The following is a 23,250-nucleotide window of genomic DNA, read 5'->3' as shown; positions in this document are numbered from 1 at the left end:
AAGTCTCACTTCTTGATTTCTCTAGAAGACAAGTTCAGAGCATATACAGCACTTCCAACAAATAGTAAAATGGCTGAAATCAGTCCTTCCTCATCTGTAACTACTCTAAGTGCAAATGATTTAAATTCTCCAAAAAAGGGCAGGGATTGGCAGAATGGACAAAACACTTGACCCAGCACATATGCTGCTCACAAGAGATTCAGTTAAGATACAAAGATGCAAAACAGGTTGAAAGTGAAAGATACGAAGTGCTGATACATGCTACAATGTGGATGAACCTCAAAAACCTTAAGCTAAGTGAAAGAAGCCAGATACAAAAGGTCATATTTGTATAATTTCAAATGTATGAACATCCAGAATAGGTAAATCCATAGAGACAGAAAGCAGACTAGTAGTGGCAGGGCTGGGGGTGGAAAAGGGATTTTTCAAAATGATATATGCAACATAATTCTCCTTTTACTAAAAAGCACAGTGAAGCTGAAGAAGAGGTATTTTTCTTTATGTGCTTAATAGAGTGTTTACATTTTTATTTTGCAGTTAACACGTATTACCTGTGTCATTCTTTTGAAGAATGACAAGTAATAAAGATACTTGCTTGTCAAAACGGATAAAGGCAGTAAGAAATGAAAGCAGAGAAGAATGTAGGCAGGGAGGGAAGGAAAAAAACCTACTTTTGAAAAAGAGATATTACTATATAGAAAAATAAGAGAAGATGCACATCATTTACTTCTAGATGTTTACCTACATATATACAATGTCACTTCTTGGTACGTACCTTCAAGAAATGCTCACATATTCACAAGAAGAACTAATAAATAATCTAAAATATAAATTTCCATCAATAGATCAAATGCGACATATTCATACAATGAAATACCATACAGAAGTTACAAAAAAAAATAGATAAACCTCAAAAACACAATTCTGAGTGAAAACTCCACTAGTTGGAAAATACATACATTATAAAATCATTCTTGTAAAGTTTTTAATAAAAGACTAAATACAACCACCTATTATTTATGCATAGATAAATACAGATACATAAATGCAGATTAAAAACGTCATGAGAACCCATTGTAAGTAAGACCTTTTGAAGATGTTATTTTCAGTTAAGGTGTGGCCAATTGAATCAAGGAGTCTTAATCCTATTACTAGAGGCTTTATAGAGAAAGCCAGAGAGAGAGAAACCACATGAAGGAAAAGGTGGAACTCAACAGAATTAGGAAGAGAAAGAAGACACCACCATGCATTGCCAAGGATCACAGGCAGCCAGCCCCAGAACGCCACAGTCTTCATGGAGAAACCATCTCACCTTGCTGTACCTTGATTTTGGACTTCTCCCAGCATCAAAACCATGAACCAATAAATTCCTATTGTATAGTATTTGTTTTAGTAGATGGGAAACTAAAACAAATGTCTACTGAGATCCTTTACCCACATTTCAGTTGGGTTATTGTCTTTTTAGTATTGAATTGTAATAGTTCTTTATATATTCTACATACAAGTTCCTTATCAGATATATGATTTGCAAAAATTTTCTCCTATTCAGTAATTTGTGTTTTTACTTTCTAGACTGTATCCTTTGCAGTACAGGCTTTGAATTCTGATGAATTCCAAGTAGCCTATTTTTTCTTTTCTCATTCGTGTTATTGGTATCATCTTTAAGAAGGCTTTCCCTTAACCAAGGTCAAAGGTATTTGTTCCTAAATTTTCTTTTGACAGCTGTATAGTTTTATGTCTTATATTTGGATCTGTGATCCATTTTTAGTTAATTTGTGTATGTGGGATGATCGCCTGTGGAAATTCAGTTGTCCCAGCACAAATGAAAATCAATTTGCCTCTCATTTCTATTCCATTGATCTATATGTCCATACTTATGCCAGGATCACCTTGTCTTAATTACTGCAATACTGTAGTAAGTTTTGAAATTGGGAAGTGAGATTCCTTCAACTTTGTACTTCTTCAAGTCTGTTTTGGCTATTCTGGATCCCTTGCATTTCTACATGAATTTTAGGACAAGCTTGTCAGTTTCTGCAAAAAAGCATGGGATTTTGATAAAAATTGCCTGAATGTGTAGATATTGTTAATATCTTAACAATATTAAGTCTCCCAATTCATGAATGTGGGATATCTTTCCATTTCTTTAAGTCTCTCTAAATTTCTTTCAAAAATACTTATAGTTTTTGGAGTACAAATTTTGTATTTCTTTTGTTAAACTTATTCTTAAAAGTTTTCTGCTTTTCAATGCTATTATAAACAGAATTGTTTTCTTAAATTTTAATTGTTTTTGATGTACTGCATAACATTTTCTATGTACAAGATCATGTCATCATTTTCAAATGGAGTTAGTTTTATTTGTTATTTTCCAATTTCAATGCCTTTTATATTTTTTTCTTGCCTACTTTCCTGGACAGTGCTGCACAGAAGTGGAAAGAGCTTGTTAAGAAACTCCAGTAGTGGAAGAAAGCACTTCCACTACTAAATATGATGTTATCTGTGGTGTCTCATAGATGCTCTTTATCAGGATGAGGAAGTTCCCTTCTATTCCTAGTTCGTTCAGTTGTTATGTTTTGTTTTGTTTTTTCAATGAAGGTGTACTGGATTTGTCAAATGCTTTTCTTCATCCATTGAGAAGATCATGTGAGTTTTGTCCTTTATACCAACGGTATGGTGTATTACCTTGGTTCATTTTGGGATTTTAAAAAAACCTTGCATTCCTTGGATAAACGCTCACTTGGCCTTGGTATATAATCCTTTATATATGTTGCTGAATTCAATCTCCTAGTATTTTTTGAGCATTTTTATGTCTTTACTCATAAAGTATATTGGTTTATAGTTTTCTTTCTTTATATGTGTTTGTCTGGTGTTCTTATCATGATAATAGAGATCTCATAGCTGAGTTGGTAAGTATTCCACCTTCTTGTATTTCTTACAAGTCTTTGTAAAGAATTAGTATTAATTCTTCTTTAAATGTTTGGTAGAATTAACCAGTGAAGTCAAATGGATGTTGGCTTTTTTTGGTGGGAAGTTTTAAAATTCTTAATTCAATCTCTTTATTTGCTATCCTTTGTATTTCTTCTTGAGTCCATTTTAGTACTGTGTGTTTTTCTAGGAAGTTTTCCACATCATCTGAATTATCCAACTTGTTAGCATATACCTGTTCATAATATTTCCTTATAATCCTTTTTGTTTCTGTAAGGTTGGTGGTTAAGATCCTCTGTTTAATTCCTGATTTCAGTAATTTGAATCCTCTCTCTTTTCTCTTGATCAGTGTAGCTAAAAGTTTCTCAATTTTATTGATCTTTCCCAAGAACTACATTTTAGTTTTGATTGTACTCTATTGTTTCTCTATTTTTACATTTCATAGATTTCCACTCTAAAGTTTCTGATCATCTTCTTTCTTCTTGGTTTTTGCATACCTTGCTCTTCCTTATCAGTGCCTTGAATATATTATGTTATTATATTTTAATACAGGTTTTAATACAAATACATTCCCCTTTATGCAATGCTTGACCTGCAGCCTCTAAGTTTTGGTATATATTACATATTTTCATTCATTTAAAAATATTTTCTACTTTCCCTTTTGACTTCTTCCCTGAGCCAATGGAGATTTATTAATGTGTGGCTTATTCTCAACATGTTTTTGAACCTAAATTTCTTTTTTTCTATTTCTGATTTCTAATTTCATTCTATTATGATTGGAGAACATATTTTGTATGATTTCAATCTTTATAAATTTATTGAAGCATGCTTTGTCTATCATATGGTTTATCATGGAGAATGTTCCATGTGCACTTGAGAAGAATGTGTCTTTTGCTGTTTGGGTGGAGCATTCTCTAAGTGTCTGTTAGGTTTAGTTGCTTTATAGTGTTGTTCAAATCTTCTCTTCCCGATTTTTGTCTAAGTGTTTTATTCATTATTAAAAATGAGACATTGAAGTCTCCTGTTGATTTCTCCCTTCAGTTCTTTCAGGTTTTCTTTATATAAAAATATGGAGCTCTGTTTCAAGTATATGAATGCTTATAATTGCTATATCTTCCTGATGAATTGACTGTCTGTCATTACAAAATGTCCCTCTTTACCTCTGATTTTTTTTTATCTTAAAGTCTATTTATAATAAAATAACCCCTCCAACTCTCTTAAGGTTGCTGTTTACATGGTATATCTCTACATCCTTTTATTTTTTTCAACCTATTTGTATCTTTACAGACAGCATATAGTAAATCTTTTTTCTTTTTCCAGGCCTACAATCTCTGTTTTTTTCTTGGATATTAACCCATTCACAAATAATGTTACTATTTACACAGTTGAATTTCTCTGCCATTCTTACTTTTTGTCTTCTATATGTCTCATTTCTTTTTGTTCCGCCCTTCTTTACTGCTCTCTTTTGCATTAAATGATCATTTGTTACTGTAACATTTTAATTCCTTAATGGTTTTCTCAGTACTTTTTGTTATTTTCTAAGTGGTTGCTTTAGTGCTTACAATATACATCTTAATTCATCAGAATCTACCTTCAGATTAATACTAATTTAATTCCAGTGAGATACAGAAATGTTATTCCTACATAGCTCAGTACCCTCTTCCTCCTTTGTGTGCTATTTTATTATACATGTTACAACTATATATGTTGAAACTCAAAAATACATTGTTATAATTATTACTTTACGTAATTTTGTGTTTTAAAGAAGCAGAAAGAAGACAAGAAAACTCCCACCTGGCTCCTTTGGACTGTTTTGCTGTGTTACATTTCCATATGTCATAGGTCCAACAATACAATTATATACATAATTATACACATATTTTTATACCATTACTTTTTAATGCAATTTTACTGAAATATATTCACATACCACACAATCATCTGAAGTGTACAACTGTTCACAATATCATCATCTAGTTGTGCATTCATAACCACAATTTTTGAACATTTTCATTACTCCAAAAAATACAAATAAATATAAGAATAAAAATAAAAGTAAAAAAGAACACCCAAAACATCCCATACCCCCTTCCCATCCTATTATTCATTTACTTTTTCTCCCCATTTTTCTACTCATCTGTCCATACACTGGATAAAGTGAGTATGAACCATAAGGTTTTCACAATCACACAGTCACACCATATAAGCTATATAGTTACACAGTTATCTTCAAGAATCAAGGATACTGGACTGCAGTTCAATAGTTTCAGGTATTTCCTCCTAGCTAGTCCAATAAACTAAAAACTAAAAAGGGATATCTGTATAATGCATAAGATTTACCTCCAGAATGACCTCTTGAATCCATTTGAAATCTCTCAGCCACTGAAACTTTATTTTGTTTCATTTCTCTTCCCCTTTTGGGCAAAAAGGCTTTCTCAATCCTACGAGGCCAGGTCCAGCCTCATCCCCAGGAGTCGCATCCCACGTTACCAAGGAAATTTACACTCTTGGGAGTCATGTCCCACGTAGGGGGGAAGGCAGTGAGTTGACCTGTAGAGTTGGCTTTAGCGAGAGAGGCCACATCTGAGCAAAAAAAGAGGTTCTCTGGGGGTGACTCTCAGGCACAATTATAAGTAGGCTTAGCCTCTCCTTTTCAGTAACAAGCTTCAAAAGGGCAAGCCCCAAGATTGGCCTACTAAACTGGTAGTCCCCAATGCTTCCGAGAATATCAGTAATTCCCCAGGTGAAGAAGTTTAATATAACCACATTTTTCCCCAGTCCCTCAAGGAAGCTTTGCAAATCCTTTTTCTTCTCTGCCCAAATTATTCTGGGATGTACTGGGGCTTCAAGCTAACCTGTACAAACCAACCAGATCTCACTCCTTATTCAAGGTTCCATGTAATTACAGTGTTTGTTTAAACTGACAAAAGAGGTTAAATTATATAGTGTGCTACAGAAAATACAGATTTTGCACCAAATAAACATCTCTTCCTTTGGTCCCACACAGAAGCAAAAATTTTAAAACTCAGTTAATGTCATCCTCTACTCTTTAGTCTGATCTACACCAGTCTGAACCAAGTCCATTTCATTCATAATTCCAGTTGAAGTCTGATCTCCTTTTCAGCCTCTTTAGCAGTTGCTGCACGGGGCAATGCCAACACTCACAGCTGCCAAACTCTGGCTCCCAGTCCCAAGTGCCACACAGACACCCGAAGCTCCAGGGACCGACCAGGTCACACACAAACTGCTCAACATCTCAGAATTTAGAAATAACTGTTACAACTCATGAATACATGTGACAGCTCTAAGAGCTTATAATCTAGGAAGCTTTATATAAGCCTTCCTCTGATAACCCATGTTCCAAGATTCAATTCTCAGAGTTTGCACATTATTGTTTGTACATATTAGTGAGGCATCACAATGTTTGACTTTTCATTTCTGGCTTATTTCACTCAATATATTGTCCTTAAGGTCCATTCACCTAATTGCACACCTCACAACTTTATTCTTTCTTGCCGCTGCTCAATATTCTATTGTATGTATACACCACAGTTCACCACATGGTTTAACGGTTCATGTACCCTTAGGCCACCTCCACCCATCTGTGGCAAATTGTGCATAGTGCTGCCACAAATACCAGTGTGCAAATGTCCACTTGTGTCCCTGCTTTCAGTTAGTCCAAGTACACAACCAAGAACAGGGTTGCAGGACCATATCGCAACCCCATACTTAGCATCCTGTGGAACCACCACACGGCCCTCCAGATGGGCTACATGATTCTACTTCCCCACCAACAGTGAATAGGAGTCCCTCTCTTCACATTTTCTTCAGCACTTGTACCCTTCTGTTCATTTTTTAAACAGTTTTATCAACACACCATTCAATCCACCTTAAGTAAACAATCAATGATTCCTGCTATAATCATCTAGTTATGCATTTACTACTACAATCTATATGAAGACATTTTCATTTCTTCTGCAATGAAAGAGGAATAGGAGAAAAAAATGAAGAATAAAAGAAGAATAAAATATAATAAAATAAAATACAATGAAAAGGTCATACAATACCACCACCAAGAATTCCATACTCCTCCCTTATATACTCCTCTTACAGACATTTTGCTTTGGTATATTGCCTTTGTTACCATTAATGGAAGCATATTACAATGTTAATATTAACTATAGACTCTAGTTTGCATTGACTGTATTTTTTTCCCCTATACCACCCAGTTTTCAACACCTTGTGATGTTGACATTCATTTGTTCTCCCTTATGTAAAAACATTCTTATATTAGTGCACTTAATTACCATCATTGACTATTCTAGGCTCCACTAAGTTACATAGTCCCAGTATTTATCCTCTATTTTTCTATCTGATATCATACATGCCCCCAACCTTCCTCCTTCACCTGTACTCACACTCATCTTTGTTCCAAGTACTCACAATATTGTGTTACATCACACAGTATTGTGCTATTTCTGGATCTACACAGTCAATCCTGTTGAATATTCTGTACTCCCTCAGCATCAGATGCCTGATCTCTACCCTCTTTCTATCTCCTGATAACCCGTGTACTCAACTTTAACATTCAAGGTTCGCTCATTAATGTTGGTTTATATTAGTGAGACCATACAGTATTTTTCCTTTTGTTTCTGGCTAATTTCACTCAATGTAATGTTTACTGTCTATCATTTTGTCTTTTGGATTTTAAGTCATATCTTATTTTATCTTTTTTCTCTCTCTTTTTACCCTTGCTGATAGTCTTCATTTCCACAGTCTTCTCCAAACCTCTCTCTCCTGTCTTTTCCTATTTGCCTGTAGTCCTCTCTTTAGCATTTCTTGTGGAGTAGGTCTCTTGTTCACAAACTCTCTCAGTGTTTGTCTGAAAGTATTTTAAGCTCTCCTTCATTTTTGAAGGACAATTTTCCTGGATATAGAATTCTTGGTTGCCAATTTTTCTCTTTCAGTGTCTTAAATGTACCTTCTCATCTCCATGGTTTCTACCGAGAAATCTGAACATAGTGTTATCGAGTTTCCCTTGTATGTGATGGACTACTTCTCTCTTGCTGCTTTCAGAATTCTCTCTGCCTTCAACATTTCATAATCTTATTATTAAGTGTCTTGAATTAGGTCTATTCGGATCTATTCTGTTTGGGGTATGGTGTACTTCTTGGACCTGAAATTTTATGTCTTTCATAAGAGTTGGGAAATTTTTAGTGATTATTTCCTCCATTATTGTTTCCACCCCTTTTCCCTTCTCTTCTTCTTCTGGGACACCCAAGACACGTATACCCATGAGCTTCATGTTGTCACTCAATTCCCTGAGATGCTCCTCAAGTTTTTCCATTCTTTTCCCTATCTGTTCTTTTGTGTGTAGGATTTCTGATGTCCTCCAGTTCATGAATCTTTTCGTCTGCCTCTTCAAATCTGCTCTTGTGTTTTTCATCTCTTCTATTGTGGCTTTCATTCCCTTAAGTTCTGCCATTTGTTTTTTCAAGCTCATGAATTCTTCTTTATGCTCACCAAGTGTCTTCTTTATATCTTTCATCTCTTTTGCCACATTTTCCTTCAGCTTGTTTTGTTTGAACATCTTTAATTAGTTGTTTCAACTACTGTATTTCATTTGAAGTGTAAGTTTTTTCCTTTGGGCCATATACTTGTTTTTCCTGTGTGACTTGCAATTTTTTGTTGTTTAGGCATCTGGTTTACTTGATTACCCCAATCAGATTTTCCCAGACTAGACAGGCCCAGGTCTCAGGAGGAGGGAGTAATCAGTATGAAGTTTCCCTGAGGATGAGACCCAGAAGGTGGTCAGACTTTCCTGTGAGGCCTCTAGACTCTGTGCTTTTCCTATCCTGCCCAGCAGGTGGTGCTTATCAGCCCACAGCTTCCCACTGGTGTAAAGAAGTGCAGTGCCTTTAATTCTCAGTGAACCCTATCCTGGCCAGGGGCCGAGGGCATCAGAAGCCAAGCTGAACTTGTTTATGGTCCCCCCCAACCCCCAACCCCAGGCCCTAGGGTATGAATTCTCTGAGGAAGGAGAGCCACTTGAGCTGGGACCTGCCTCCTCTTTTCTTAGGGAAGATAACGCCCTTTAGGGAATTATCCCCTACACCTGACTTCTTCCTTTGTCTCTCTGACTCTCTTAACTTAACCCTTGCCTGGGTCAGAACTGACAATTGAAATTGCCTGAGGCTTTCTCAAATGTGCTACTTAGAATGAGAGAAAAAAAAGGAAAAAAGAAAGAAATCCCCTTTTCAGAGCCAGTCCCCAGATCCCCGTTTCATCAGTCCTTTGGAGTTGGTACCCAGTTCTATGTGCTCCTTTTCTTGGGACACAGCAATTTTCCAGTATTCTCCAAAAGCCTCTGTTTTTATTTATTGATTATTATTTTTTTCCATCAGTCCCATCTCTCTGCTGGGAGAGATCTCAAAGTTTCTTTCCTGCTTGCTCCAGGTTTATCTGTGCTTGTAGCTTGTCTTCAGTTGTCGAAATTTGCTAATTAAAACCGCAGTTGGAGCTTGGTTGAATTACTTTCCCTTGTTCCTATAAGACTGCTTTTTTTCCCCACAAGTGTTTCAACTCAGCCTGTCATGCCAGTGGGGGAGGGGTGCCAGCGCTGCAGTTTGGAGAGCTTTACTTACAGTTTTATGCTGTGACCTCAGCCGTTCCACCCATCCAGACTGGTCCATGATGTGTGTTTGATCACGGATGTCCTGCAACAGTTGTTACAGACTATTTACTAGTTGTTCCTGGCTATTTACTAGTTGCTCTCACTATTACTTTTTGAATCAGTTAAGAAAAAAAAGAAGAAATATGCATTCATGCCATCTTTTATAATTACTTAATTACCTCTGCCTACAGTTTCTGTTTTTTCATGTGAATTCAAATTACTGTTTTCACTTGCTTTCAGCCGGAAGAACTTCCTTTAGTATTTCTTGTAAGGCAGGTCTGCTAGAAATGAATTCTCTCAATTTTTAAAATATAAATCTGATATCTTTATTTCACTTTCATTTTGAAAAAAAAATAGTTTTGCTGTATATAATATTCTTGGTTGAAAATTTTTCTTTTAGCACTTTCAGTATGTCATACCCCTGTCCCTGGCCTCTATTCTTACTGATGAAAAGTCTGCTATTAATCTTAACAGTGTTCCCTTGTTGTAATGAGTCTTTTTCTCTTGCTGCTTTTGAGATTTTCTCTGGTTTTGGCTTTCGACGTTTTTAATACAATGTGCCTGAGTGTGGATCTCTGCATTCATTCTCCTAGGAATTTGCTGAGCTTCTTGGATGTATACATTACAGTTTTTCATCAAATTTGAGAAGCTGTCAGGCATTATTACTGTGAATTCTTTTCTGTTCTTTTTTCTCTCTCCTCTCCTCTGGTATACGTATTATACACATTTTAGAGCATTTAATGTTGTCCACATTTCTCTGAGGCTCAGTTCATTTTTCTTCATTCTTTTTCTGTCTCTGTTCTTCAGATAGCATAATTTCTATCAATCTGTCATCAAGTTTGTTGATTCTTTCTTCTGCCAGTTCAAATCTGTTAGTTCCTCTAGTAAATTTAGCATTTCAGTTATTATAATTTTTAACTCCAGAATTCCCATTTGTTCTTTAATAATTTGTTTCTTTACTGATATTCTTTATTTGCTGAAATTTATCATAACACCTTCCTTTACTTCTTTAGGCATGATTTCTCTTAGTTCTTTGAATATATTTATAATGGCTGTTTTGAAGTTTTTGTCTCTTAAATCTAATACCTAGTTCCTCTCTCAGACAATTTTTGTTGCCTGTTTTTTTTTTTTTTTCCCTGTGTATGACTTACATGTGTCTTTTTTCTTTACGAATCTCATAATTTTTTTGTCGAAAACAGGACATTTTGGTAACTCTAGATACTGATCCTCCCCAGGGCTTCTTGTTTGCTTGTTTGATTAGTAACTTTGCTTGACTATTCAATGAGTTCTATTTCTCCCCCACAGTGTGCATCCTCAGATCATCCTGTGAACAATCTTTGACTGTCTTTTCCCCTCATCTATCTCTTATGCTGTCTCCTCTATTAATATCACCCACAGCGGTGGTTAGCCTCTACCAGCTGCTGACTGTCTGCTCTACTGTTTTCGACACTGTTCTGGGGTAAATTACTCTAGTGTGATCCAATGAAATTTCAGCCCTTTTGCAAGGATAGCCCATGAGGTCAGGCTTTGAAAACTGTTCCAATACTGGAAAAGCTATCCTTAGCTGTCTTTTCCATGGTTCTCACTGGTAAACTTGTTTGTTGCTGTTATTTTTATTGTGGTAACATATAGACAACATAATTCCCATTTTAACCATTTTTGAGTGTTCAACTCAGTGGTGTTGATTACATTCAGAGTATTGTGCTATCATCACCACCATCCATTACCAAAACTTTTACATCATCTCAATGGAAACACTGTAGCCACTGAGCATTAACTCCCCATTCCCCACTCAAACCTCAACACATGTAAATTTTTGGTCTCTATGAATTTGCACAGAATTGTAGTTATTGCATATAAGTGAGATTATACAATATTTATCCTTTTGTATCTGGTTTATTTCACTCAGCATGATGTCTTCAAGGTTCATCCAAGTTACAGCATATATCAGTATGTCATTTTTACAGCTGAATAATATATGTACATATTATATGCATTTATTAATATGTACATATTACATCTTATCAGTGCATTCATAGATGGACACTTGGATTGATTCTATCTTTAAGCTACTGTGAATAATGTTGCTATGAATATTCGTGTACAGATATCTGTCCAAGTCCCTGCTTTTGATTATTTTGGGTATATATGTAAGGAATGACCAAACTGTTTTCCACAGTGACTGCATCATTTTACAATACCATCAAGAATGGACAAAGGCTTCTATTTCTCCACATGCTTACCAACACTTGTTATTTTCCTTTTTTTTTTTTTTTAATAGTGGCCATTCTAGCGGGTGTAAGATGGCATCTTGTGATTTTGATATGCATTTGCTTTATGGCTAATGATGCTGAGCATCTTGTCATGTGCTTACTGGCCATTTGTATATCCTCTTTGGAGAAATGTCTGTTTAAGTCTTTTGCCCATTTTCAACTGGATTGTTTATCTTTTTGTTACTGAGTTGCAGGAGTTCTTTATATATTCTAGATATTAAACCCTTATCAAATATATGGTTTCAAAGAGTTTCCTCCTATTCTGTAGGTTATCTTTTCACTTTCTTTAATAATGTCCTTTGATACACAAAAGTTTTTAATTTTGATACAGTCCAATATACTTGTATTTCCTTTTGTTGCTCATGCTTTTGGTATGAAGTCTAAGAACACATTGAATAATACAAGGTCCTAAAGGTATTCCCCTAAGTTTTCTTTCAGGTGTTTTATTGTTGGGGTTCTTATATGTGGGTCTTTGACTCTTTTTTAATTAGTTTTTGTATATGGTGTGGGGTTAAAATTCATTCTTTTGTAAATGGATATCCAGTTTTCCCAGCACCATTTGTTGAAGAGACTATTCTTTCCCCATTGAGTGGATTTGGTACCCTTGTCAAAAATCAACTAGCCATAGATGAGAGGGTTTATTTCCGAACCAGTACCGTACTGCTTTGATTGCTGTAGCTTTGTAATAAGTTTTAAAATCGAAAGTATGAATCTTCCAACTTTGTTCTTTTTCAAGAGTGTTTCAGCTATTTTGGGCACATTATAATTCCATATGGATTTGAGGATCAGCTTTTCCATTTCTGCAAAAAAGGCTGCTGGAATTTTTATTGGGAATATTGACTCTATAAATTGCTTTGGTTAGTGTGCTGGCTTGAATCTATTATGTCTCCCACAAAAGCCATGTTCTTTTAATCCAATCTTGTGGGTGCAGACTTATTATGGGTAGAATCTTTTGATTAGGCTGTTTCCATGGAGATGTGACCATATCCATTCAAGGTGGGGCTTAATTAGTTTACTGAAGTCCTTAAGGGAACTCAAGGGCCAAAAAAGACCCAGATGTTTGGAAATGCAGACAGAAAGATGATTAGAGATGCTAAGCTAAGAGATGAAGCCCAGAGTTTGCCCCAGAGAATCTAAGAGAGGACTCCCAGATGCTTAAAGAGAAACACCCTGGGAGAACAAGCACAGATGCATAGGGGCTAAGAGAAAGTAGCTAAGAGAGAAAGAAGCCCAGAGACATTTTGGAGAAAGCCATTTTGAAACTAGAATCTGGTAGCAAAGGACCAGTAGATGCCAGCCATGTGCTTTCCCAGCTGACAGAGGAGCTCCAGTTGTCATCGGCCTTTCTTCAGTGAAGGCATCTTCTTGTTGATGCCTTAGTTTGGACACTTTTATGGCCTTAGAACAGCAAATTTGTAACCTAATAAATCCCCTTTATAAGAGTCAATCCATTTCTGGTATTTTGCATAAAGGCAGCTTTAGCAGACCAGAACAGTTAGTATTGACATCTTAACAATATTAAGTCTTATAATCCATGAACACAGAAAATGTTTTCATTTATTTAGGTGTCGTTTAATTTCTTTCAGCAATGTTTTATAGTTTTTGTGTATAAGTCCCTTACATCCTTGGTTAAATTTATTCCTAGACATTTGATTGTTTTAATTGTTATTATGAATGGAACTGTTTTCTTGATTTCCTTTTCGGATTGTTCATTGCTGGTATATGGAAACAGCAGTGACTTCTGCATGTTGATCTTGTGACCCACAACTTTGCTGAATTTGTTTATTAGCCCAAGTAGATTTCTTATTCTCTGGTAAATTTTTAGCTATCCTAAGGTTTAGTTTGTTGCTTTCATGGAGCTACCAGCCTCCTCTCAATTACTTACCACCAAAATCTCCATTTGGTTTTCAAGAGCTCCCTTAGGCTGGAATTCCCCTCTATTCCAAATAAAATCAGTTCTCCTGGGGAGAATTTAGGGCCACTCTGTCATTAAGGCCTGTCTCTCACCTGGGCAAAATCCGTGCCACTGCTACCTGCCACCTGGAGGTGGAGTGGAGCAAACTGCTTTCAGAGTGAGGCCAAGTTCTGTGCAGGGCGGTAGCCTCTGGACTTCTTGGCTTGTCTCTCAGCATGGAACCTATGCCCTCCAAATGGAACGAAGGCAATCAGGGCCCCAATGTTCTTTGTCTGCCATGCTTGGGGTAAAGCCTCTACCCTATAAGTGAGGGAGGGTGAAGGAAGGGGGCCCCAACCTCTTGGTTGGTGGGAGGTAAGAAACGACAGTGGCCTGATCCTTCTAGGGAGACACTATATCCCATGACAGGAAGCCAGGAAGATAGAGCTCCATATTCCTGTGTACACCTGCCCTGTGTGGAACTCCCTTCCTATTGAGCCTGGGCAGGCAGGAGGAGGGAGCAGGTCACAACTCATGTGCCACAGACTCCAGCTGTTTTTACTAAGATTTAGTAGATTTTCTTTAATAAATGTTTCTTCATTTGCTATGTACCCATAGAATAATTCCAGAGATGAATTGGCTGTTATTATAATAATTTTCAAGTTACGGTTGTTCCACTGAGAATAGATCCATGGAGCTCCTCATGCTGTCATCCCAGAAGCCATACCCCCTACAATATGGCATCTTGCTTCCCTCAAAGCAAGGGACCCACTAGAATACACCGCAGCCTCTCAGTAACATAATCTCAGAAGCGACAGCCCATCACTTCTGCCACATTATATTTGTTAGATGTGAGACACTAAATCCAACCCAAATTCACGGGAATTACATGGGGGTATAAATACAAGGAGGTAGAGATCACTGGGGATCACCTCCAGGCTATTGCAACCTGTCGGTACAGGATTTTTTTTTTTTTTAATACTCTACAAATCCATTACAAGCATACCATTTTAACATGTTTGTATCTCACTTTCAGTAAAAGAAAAGAAATAACTAGCTGGGACTATCAACTTCTTTTGAAGTGTTAAAGATTAGCCATCCATTCTAAAATGAATGGCAAGCCACAGGAAAATGTTTTACTATCTTAATCAATGGTCAGAGAATAAATAAAGCTTTTGGTTATGCACAAAACAAGGCTTTAAAAGAAGGCAGATGTGATGACATTCAGGATGGCACAGAAGATTCCTCTTCAGTTACTAAAATAATGCTTCCTTTAAGAACAGATCTCAAAAAAAGAAGACAAAAAGGCCTTTAACCAATGCTTTAGATTTTTATCCCTCTAACTTTCGTAAATCACTATTATTTCTCTTTCTAAGAATGCACTTCCATTAGGAATTTTTTAGGTGGTTTCAATTTCAGCTGTGAACTAACTGTTAGATTTGGAAGAACTGTATTTAATTCACACACTTCTTAGCCACTCATCATAACTTCTTCCCTTCTACATTCATTTCTAGAAATGAAAAAAAGCCTCTGAGGATCTACTTAAAATTTTAGGCTCAATCAATGACTTCATAATTACGCTTTCTTTTTCAATAACATGCCCACCACAGAGCAAAACCATCCTAATGCAAAGTCATGCAGAACATTCTCATCGGCAATGGAACCCATGGGCCAAAAGTTCAAGATTACAGCCACGGTAAACCTTCAGCCCAGAGATGATCAAAACAACCAGCTACAAAACTGCCTTATAAAAGTTAAAAGTGACCCTGAAAAGCTAGTAATATAAACTTCTGAAAAATATGTTTAGAGAAGAACAAAAACCTTACATTATCATATGCTATATGTACACGGGAGGCCATGTACACGGGCTAACAACAGGGGCTCTCATACACTGCTGTAGAGGGGTAAAATAGTACAGCCACTAGGGAAAACAATCCAGCATTATATTCTAAAGTTAGATGTGCACACTCTACAATCAGCAACTCCCCTCTGAGGTGTATACCCCAGAGAAACTTTTACACTTGGAGAAATTAAAAAATATGTTCAGAGCAACATTGTCTGTAATGTCAAATAAATGGAAACTACCTAAAATGTCCATTGAGAGGAAAGGAAAAAAAAATAGAGTTATAAATAATTCTGTAAGTAAGCAGGTGTAATTGATAAATGTATTTATACAATGGAATATTACTCAGCAGCGTAAATAAATGAGCTAGACCTATGGAAAATAACAGATTGACGTCAGTAACATAATTATAAATGAAAAAGTTATAGAAAGTAAATCCACAAAATAGGATGCCATTATATTATATAAAGTTCAAAACATACAAAAGTAAACAATATGTTGTTTGAGGATTGTGGTAGTTTGATTTATGTACCCCAGAAAAAGACATGTTCTTAACCTTAATGCCTTCCTATGGGTGTGAACTCATTGCAGATAGGACCTTTTGAAGATGTTCTTTTTGTTAAGATATGGCCCAAATGAATGAAGTGAGGCCTTAATCCTATTTCTCTCCTATTGGGGAGAAAACATTGCCTTGCTGACACCTTGATTTTGGATCTCTCCTAGCCTCAAAACCGTGAGCTAAGGTCCTGAAACATATGGCAATATGGATGAACCTTGAAGATGTAATTCTGAGTGAAATAAATCAGACACAAAAGGAGAGATACTGTGTTACCACTTCTATGAACTCTCTGAACAATGGAAAATCAATGTCTTATAATACAAAATATGGGGGACCTAATGATACACAGTAGCTAATATGTTTAGACATGTTAATGATGGTGAATTCAAAGGTATGGTAATGGATAGGGGTGATGATTGTTAATGGGATTATAAATATCAGAGCTGTATTGAAGGTGAATGGATTGAATGGGGTTGTTTAAAGGCATGTGTGCCAGTTTGAATGTATTATGTCCCCCCAAATGCCATTATCTTTGATGTAATCTTGTGTGGGCAGACCTATCAATGTTAATTAGATTGTAATTCTTTGAGTGTTTCCATGGAGATGTGCCCCACCCAACTGTGGGTGATGACTCTGATTGGATAATTTCCATGGAGGTGTTGGCCTGCCCATTCAGGGTGGGTCTGAATTACATTACTGGTGCACTATATAAGATCAGACAGAAGGAGCAAGCTGCTACAGCTAAGAGGGACACTTTGAAGAAAGCACAGGAGCTGCAGCTGAGAGACAGTTTGAAGACAGCTGTTGAAAGCAGACTTTTGCTCTGGAGAAGCCAAGAGAGGGAAAACGCCCCAAGAGCAACTAAGAGTGACATTTTTGAGGAACTGCAGCCTAGAGAGGAACATCTTGGGAGAAAGCCATTTTGAAACCAGAACTCTGGAGCAGACACCAGCCACGTGCCTTCCCAGCTAACACAGGTTTTCCGGACACCACCAGCCATCCTCAGTGAAGGCACCCGATTGTTGATGACTTACCTTGGACACTTTATGGCTTTCAGACTGTAACTGTGTAACCAAATAAACCCCCTTTATAAAAGCCAATCCATTTCTGGTGTTTTGCATTCCGGCAGCATTAACAAACTAGAACAGCATGTTTCCCACAGATCAGCACCACAAACATAGACAGGGTCTTCCATGATATACTTCTAAGGTATGACACTAGCACAGAGAGTTGACAACAGAAGGACATATGGGAAAAATCTACATATTGCATACTAGGAATATAATTAATAGGATTATAATAAAATATAATACAATTAATAGGAATACCATACTAGTACCAAACAAATACTAGAGACAAACAATTAAGGGCTGACAAGAGCTACGAGATGTTTTGGGTTATCAGAATTGTTTAAACGGAGAATGATGAGGATTGTACAACTAAGTGATGATAATGCGAGATATGCATGGATTATCGTGAACATAAGATATGCTACGTGAACTTACGGACCCCCTACTGTATAAGTCAAGCCCTCAATCTTGTGGCTTGCTTGGGTGAAACTTACAGTTGTAAAGCGGAGGCTAAGCCCACCTATAATTATGCCTAGGAGTCACCTCCAGAGAACATCTTTTGTTGCTCAATGTGAACTTTGTCTCTCCAAGCCTAACTGCAAATAAATGCATCACCCTTCCCCCGACATGGAACAGGAACCCCCAGATGAATGAATCTTCCTGGTGACGTGGGACACAGATTCTACAAATGAGCCTGACCCTGGCATTGAGAGATTGAGAATGCCTTTTTGACCAAAAGGGGGAAAAGAAAGGCAATAAAATCAGGTTTCAGTGGCTAAGAGAATTCAAATAGTCAAGAGGCTGTCCTGGAGTTTACTCCTATGCAAACTTCAGCTAGATATGCCAAATGCCCACAATATGATAAGGCCAAGTCAACAGCAGTCCCCAAAACCTTAAAGAATACCCGGATTCCTATCTGATACTCTGTAAAGCTTTCACTCACTAAGCTTATTCTCCAGAAACTTAAATTCTTCAGAGAGCTCCTATGCCAGCTAAGTCCCCAAACCCACAGACAATAGCCTCTTCAAGAACATTAACTAGATGTGTCTCCTTTTCTCATAAACTTGACACCCCTTTTTAACATGAACAACTTAGGGTGGTCACTGCCTACACATCCCAGAAGATCGGGAAAGTGATTAAACTAGAGGAAGGGGTAGCAACAGACAAGATGGAATTATGAAAGGACTATGAATACTGAATCTGTAAATAATTTTCTTTTTCTTAGTTGCTGGGGTATTAGAATAGCTAGAAGGAAAGAATTGAAATGGTGGAACTGTAAAACATAGCATCCTTGGAAATTTGTTCTATAACTACTTATTAAATTGTAATTTGAAAGCTATCACCTTTAGTATATATATTTCACAATAACAAAATAACTGAAACTATGGTACTGTAACTCATAACTACTTAGGAAATTTCCTATATAATTACTTGTTAAAGTATACTTTGAAAGATATTACCTTTTTGTATATATGTTACATTTTACAATAAGGAAATAACTGAAACTGTCAAACTGTAACCTATAATATTCTTTGAAATTTGTTCTCTGACTACTTGTTAAATTTCACTTGGAAAGATTAAAAAAAAACTTTAATGAGAAAAGAAATAATGTATACTTGATTCATTAAAAAGTCTAGGACGGGTGTACCCCCACTCCCACTCCCAAAAAAGAAGAAGAAATTCTTCTATGATATACCAGGCACTATTCTAAGTGCTGGGGATACTACAACAGTAATAACAACAAGGTCCTTAGCCTCATGTGGTTTATATTCTAATAGGGGGAGAGAGGCAATAACCAAAGAAATATAATAGCAGAATAGAAACCTAAAACAAAAAACAAAACCATGAGCCAATAAATGCCTGTTGTTTAAGCCAATCTGTTATATGGTATTTGATTTGGCAGCTGGGAAACTAAGACAGAGATGCATACATATAAGGAAAGATTATCAAGGAAAGCAAGAAAGTAAGGAAATGATAAACACAGAATCCAAAATAGTGGTTACATGTGGGTTCAAAAGTTCAATCAGCAACTGCATAGACTGCAGTAACTCAATTCAATTCAAGTCTGACTCAGCCCAGAGTTAAATGAGACTCCACATGTTGAGGGCAAGACTCTGCCTGAAGACTGCCATTACCATTCACAAGTTCAGAGGTTCAAGCCACAGGCACTTATAACCAACTGGCTACAAGTTCAGAGTCTCCACTACCCCCTTGGCTTTGATAATTCCTTAGAACTACTCACAGAACTCACTGAAAATGTCATACAATTACAGCTTGATTATAGTTAAAGAATGCAAAGCAGAAGGAGAAAAGAAGAGACACACAGGGCGAGGTCTGGGAGGGTTTCAAATGCAAGTTTCCGTGTCCTCTTGCATGGAGTCAGAATAAGTCACCCTCCCAGAATAGAGATGTATCTTCTCAATCATGGAAGCTCACTGCAGCTTTAAGCGTCCAAGTTTACATGGGTGTCATTATGTAGCTGTGACTGGGGAACTCAATGCCCACATGGCTGAACTCAATCTGTAATCACCTCCAGAGCAGGGAGATTAGGCTGGCATGACTTGGCTTAAAGTCCTAACCTCATCATCGCATGATGTGTCTTTCTGGTGTGGCCAGTCCCCACCCTAAGATGACACGTGTGGCTGGCCCCCCCATGGACACCAAAACACCCTCCAATCACTAGGACCAGGTAAATTTTTCATTATGCTACAGGTTACTTCTGAGGGGAAGGGAGAGTGATCCCATCGGGAAGGGGCACAGAGGAGGTTTCAAAAGTACTGGTAATATTCCACTTTTAGAACAGTATATATGTGTTCTGGTTTGCTAATGCTGCCAGAATGCAGAACACCAGAAATGGATTGGCTTTTACAAAAGGGGTTTATTTGGTTACAAAGTTACAGTCTTAAGGCCATAAAGTGTCCAAGGTAATGCATCAACAATTGGGTACCTTCATTGGAGGATGGCCAATGGCATTCGGAAAACCTCTGTTAGCTGGGAAGGCATGCGGCTGGCGTCTGCTTGCTCCCAGGTTGCATTTCGAAACGGTGTCCTCCAAAATGTCTGCATCAGCTTCCAATGACCATCTTTAAAATGTCTGTCTCAGCTATTGCTGTGAGCTCCTTCTGTCTGAGCTTTATATATAAGGTTCTAGTAAACTAATCAAGGCCCACACTGAATGGGCATGGCCACACCTCCATGGAAATACTGAACCAATAGGTTCCAACCTAATCCACACTAATACATCTGCCCCCACAAGACTGCATATTCCCCCAGAATATGGCTTTTTCTGGGGGACATAGTATATACAAACCAGCACAATATGCAAATTACATGTTTTGTCCATGTGATACATTTCAAAACTTTCTTTTAAAGAACCACACTGACAACTTAAGGTCTTCCTAATATAGAAAGACATTGAAGCAGTTTGATCCCAATATACACATGTAGATTAGGGGCATCATAGTGAACCAAAAGTTATGCATAAACAATATTATCGACCATTTTCAATCCCACAAAGTGTATACAACGTAGAACTGAGGTGGATTCCCTGACCTTTTCTACTTTTTTTCACCTTTCCTTAAACCTCTGTCTTCCTGACCAACTCAGCCTCCACCAGGCCAACCTCATGACCTGGATTAAATACCACCAACCACCCCAGGAAACTGTGCCCATCAAGCTCTCAGACCGATGAGCACTAATTCTCCTCTCAGTCTCAACCGCACTCCTATGACTTCAAGGCCCTTACCACACTATCTTGGATTACACAGAATCCTCTATCAGAGATAAGCAGCTGGAGAATTGGAACTCCAGTCACAGCAGCTGGCCCACAGAAGGCATTCAGTTTCTTGTCGCACACTGAATGAATACATGAGTAAACTGCCAGGCATATCGGAGTGGGCCGAGTAAAGAAATGGGATCTGGCCCAGAAAAAACACTCAGAAACTGAAGAATCAAAAACTAGATCGTGTGAAGAATTCCAGGAGTGAAATTGTTGAATATAGAGAAGATAGGGTTTTTAAAAACAGTCAGCTAACACTGTCTTAGTTAATTTACCTCTACTGTAAGTCTTAAAATTGGGTAGAGTAAAATACTAGTGATCAATAAGAGGGAGGGATAAGGTGTACGGGATGTTTGGGATCTTCTTTTTTCTTTTTATTTCTTTTTCTGGAGTAATGCAGATGTTCTAAAAATGATCATGGTGATGAATACACAAATATGTGATGATACTGTGAACCATTAATTGTATACTTTGGATGGACTGTATGGTGTGTGAATATATCTCAATAAAATTATGTTAAAAAAACAGCTAAAACAAAAATTGTTTATAGTGCATATATTGATCATCATCCATATTCACAGATGGCAGAATCAGAAAGCATGAGAACTTCCTGAAAGATTATTTACCATCAGAATAGCCCATTGCTCTAGAAAGTGTCTGTGAAGTCCACCACATAACTGGAAAATATGTAGGGTTGAAAAGTAGCTTTTAAAGAAAAAAAAAGTATATGCCATTTCAAGACCCAGATTTAGTTATTTTTAGAAATTTTGGCAATATTTTTTGCTTTTGGGTATTTAAACTTTTAATTTCCCAAACTATAACTCTAACCATTAAATGATCATGACAGAAGTAAACTACTTCATAGGGAAAAAAAGAGACCACAAATGAAACAGTGATACTCCTCAAGAACTAGACACGACTAATAATAAATTGGGTGGGGAACTTAACTGGTTAAATCAATTCATTCCAGTCTATGCTCTGAGCTCATTTCTTCTGGAGCTAATTTAAAGGAGACAAAAATGTTAGTGCTGGAGTTTCCAGATCTAGCAAGTAAAATACAGGATGCCCAGTTAAATTCGGATTTCAGATACAAAGAATACCTTTTTAGTATAAGTATGCCCCAGGCAGTATTTATCCTAAAAATTTATTCGTTATTATCTGAAATTCAAATTTAACAGGGCATCCTGTATTTTATCTGGCAAACCTAGCCAGAGCCAAAAATGGAATAGATCAATTTAATTTCCTCATTTTGTAGAATAAACTGAGACCCAAAGAAAGGAAGTGACTTGTCTAAGCATAAATCAAAGATCAAGAAAGTGACTTTGTTTTGAAAAAAGAAAAGATAATCAAGGAAAAAAATGAAAGAATACACACTCGCAAAGAATTCACCTTCTCGATTCCACCGCATTAACAAATACACAAGATACTTCCTCAATTCACAGCTTCTCAACCTGTGATCTCTGGGGGCCTGGTGTGAGGAAAGAGACAACAGTTTCACTTTAGTTTTTTTTTGTTTTTTTGTTTGTTTGTTTTTTGTTTTGTTTGTTTTTTTACAAATTAGGCTTCTAAAGAAGGTTTTGTTTAAAGAAAGAGGGTTGCATTGTATAGAAAAAAAGATCCTGAAAAGTCAATAATATTAACCACTATGACTTCGCCTAATAAGTTTTCTATGAAAAACATTCAGGTGAACAAAAACCCAAATCGAGTCAGATGAAAACAGATTTAAAAACAAACAAGAACTTCGCAATTAAAAAACAAAAGATCTACCTATGCCTTCCCTTCGGCAGCTTCCAATGTACCCAGGTTTCTCTAGAGAGCACAAACTTCACAAGTGGCAGGTCCTCACAGAGCACCTAGTTCAAACTTTCATTTTACAGATGTGGAAACTCAGGTCAAGGACGAGGGCTGACAGCCCGTCGGGGCAGGGCTTACACTGGAACCCGAGGCTGCCACCCAAGGGCTGACGCAAGCGCCAGCGGAGGGACGCTCGGGCCCGGGTGGCCGTCGCCTCCCGCGCCGGGTGTTCCGCGGCCGCCCCCGCCCTGCCCACCTGTCGCAGGCCGCGCGGCACGGCAGCCACACCCCCTACCGGGCCGCGGGTCTGCACCGCCTGCCGGGAGGCTGCGGAGGGAAAGGCGCGCGCCCCCCAGGCAGGCCGCGGCAGTTACCTCAGGTGGGCGATGAGCTAGCGGCCCCCGGGGCCGACCCGCATGGACCATGCCGAAGACACGGACGCAG

The 23,250-nt window shown here is 37.5% G+C and overlaps 1 protein-coding gene across 1 annotated transcript in view; it reads right to left on the bottom strand.

Annotated features, from left to right (window-relative positions):
• The window catches only part of MARCHF8 (membrane associated ring-CH-type finger 8), a 140,062-nt gene extending 116,981 nt beyond the window's left edge, over nt 1-23,081 (bottom strand). Inside the window, exons 1-2 of the mRNA XM_037803674.1 lie at nt 22,780-23,081; nt 22,402-22,480 (exon numbers count right to left, since the gene is read on the bottom strand). The gene's annotated coding sequence lies outside the window, so the exon portion shown is untranslated. The remainder of the gene's footprint in view (nt 1-22,401; nt 22,481-22,779) is intronic.
• Nucleotides 23,082-23,250: the final 169 nt, after the last annotated feature.

Source organism: Choloepus didactylus, chromosome 15 (assembly GCF_015220235.1).
Source record: "Choloepus didactylus isolate mChoDid1 chromosome 15, mChoDid1.pri, whole genome shotgun sequence".
Classification (NCBI taxonomy): domain Eukaryota; kingdom Metazoa; phylum Chordata; class Mammalia; order Pilosa; family Megalonychidae; genus Choloepus; species Choloepus didactylus.
This window is presented reverse-complemented; position numbering and strand designations above follow the sequence as displayed.